At 43.4% G+C, this 2,339-nt stretch overlaps 1 pseudogene; it reads left to right on the top strand.

The window, feature by feature from the left end:
* The first annotated feature begins 208 nt into the window (after positions 1-208).
* LOC144121543 (uncharacterized) lies at positions 209-1,279 on the top strand (annotated as a pseudogene).
* Positions 1,280-2,339: the final 1,060 nt, after the last annotated feature.

Genomic DNA, 2,339 nt, shown 5'->3' with positions numbered 1-2,339 from the left:
TCGTGCCTCGGGAAATGTGGCCCAGAAAATTTCTAGGTTCCAACGCGCTGCTCGAAAGGATGGATTGAAGAAAGCATCCAGACCTGCTGCATGTAATCCTGGGCCAAGTGTGCTTGACTCTGGGCTCAACACGACTGGCGCAGGACAAGACGCGGATGATACTGCACTATCTGCGACTGCAACTGTTTCCGTGGTAGAGAATTGCCACATGGAAACAGAAACTGATCTCAGCATGCAGAATATATCCCATCTTATTGAAGAGAATGACAGCTTAAGCAGCGTTTGGCCTCTCTGGAGGAAGTGTTCAGCAGCTAAGCAAAAGGCTGCTGAACTTGAAAACAAGCATACAAACCATGCTATTATAACCAAAGAAGTGGTAATGCAGTCAGCCAAAACAGTAGTTTTACACAGGGTTTATATCCACAGCCATGTTCACTGCTTTCCTGCAGTTTGTGCTGTCAGCATGGAAGCCGTCATGTGCCACATGGCTTGATGCAGAAACACAACTCATCATGGTACTCATGAGACTTCGTTTGGGTCTCCTTACCCAAGATTTGTCATGCCGATTTGGCATCTGAAATGGCACTGTCAGTTCAATTTTTCATGCATGGCTTGATGTTCTTGCTGCAAACATGACAAAGTTGATAATCTGGCCTTCCCGACAGACACTTCAAGCTAATCGGCCAGCGGCGTTTCAGGACCCTTTTTTTATTGTGTAACTGGCATCATTGATTGTACCGAAGTATTCATACAAAGGCCGATATTAATGACAGCAAGGAGCCAGACATATTCTCATTACAAACACCATAATATAGTAAAAATACTAGTTGTAATATCACCTTCAGGAGCAATAACTTTCGTATCAAAAGCATGGGGAGGCAGGACGCCTGACAAGGAGATTACTCTACGCAGTGGTCTCGTAGACAAGGTCAAGGAAGGGGATGTTTTTCTTGTTGACCGAGGATTTAGATGCGGTGAGATGTTTGCTGCACGAGGTGCAACACTTCTCATGCCATCACTGACTAAGAATCGTGCCCAGCTACCTGGTGCTGAGGTCACAACGTCTAGGAAAGTCTCTAGCGTGCGCATCCATGTTGAAAGGGCCATACAAAGATTGAAAGTTTACAGAATTTTCCAGACTGTGCTGCCTTTGAACTTCGTGAAGAGGACTGGCGACAAGAACCTCGCAACCATAGATAAAGTGGTGGTGGTGTGCTCTGCTTTAGTTAATCTGCAAACCCCTATCATTAAGAATTCTCAGCGCAGAAGTGCTTCATAACTCTCTTCCACGAAAGTGCGGTGCTGTGAGGAAATATGAATACAGACATGCTGTGATGGAACAGCAAATGCTCATGTGTGTGTGACCATGCTGACAATCATTGCATATAGTTTCATAGTGTGTACATACGCTTTCGACTACTTCCAGTGTGTCTGCACTACGTGTACACACACTGTGATAGAACAGCAAGTGCTCATGTGTGTGTGACCATGCTTTTCATTGCATGTATTTATCTTTTCTACTACATCCAATGTGTCTGCACTGTGTGTACACAATAATTCATGTTGTTGATGTTGCCCACATTGATCTTTTCACATTTGTTTATTCTATTTTCTTGCACTCTCTGCAGTCAATTACTGCATATTGTTTGACTCAGTTTTTAAGTATTTCCTGTTGCTTTTTCTCACATGTTGAGAATTGGGCTTTTTGTTTTCTGCTTGTATAGTTATTCTGTCCTCAGAGCAGGTGTTCAAATTTTTACTTGCTGTTTGCTTCTGAATCAGTTTTTTTATATGTTCCCTGCTTGGGACGTGAAGGCGTAATGTATTTAAAATCTATTATATTTGAGTTTGCACATCCGACAAATGCATCCGACATTAGTCCTTGAAGTGAACATATTTTGTCAAACAAGCAGTGTTTATCTGCCTTTCAAATGTGATAAAATATAACACTTGGAGTGTTCAGCAAAAAAAAAAGCTTGTGCTTAAGTTGAGATGCTGTAAGCTACAGGGTTAGCCTTGAGGTTTCTGCCTACAATTGCTCCACCGTAGCGGCACCTACAGTAACTAAATTACATAATCTGGCGCGAGCGCGACCTGTATGCGAGGCCACCCATTGGACATTGGAAGCGTATAGAGAAGCCTCTGCTGCTCAGATTATGCAACAAACTTAGACCGCTAAGACACAAAGCATCAGTAGGGAACCCACACTCTAACCTTTGAAGGGCAGATTTTTATTCCGACAGGATAACAACAGGTTGAGCCGTACAAGACCCTAGCTTCGTGAGAGCTGCCTGAATGGCAACGCTTTCAGCTGTTGTGGAGGACACGACTTCAGTAAA

The sequence above is a fragment of the Amblyomma americanum genome, chromosome 1 (genome assembly GCF_052857255.1).
Source record: "Amblyomma americanum isolate KBUSLIRL-KWMA chromosome 1, ASM5285725v1, whole genome shotgun sequence".
NCBI lineage: Eukaryota > Metazoa > Arthropoda > Arachnida > Ixodida > Ixodidae > Amblyomma > Amblyomma americanum.
The sequence above is the reverse complement of the archived record's forward strand: the minus strand, read 5'-3'. Positions and strand labels throughout refer to the sequence as shown.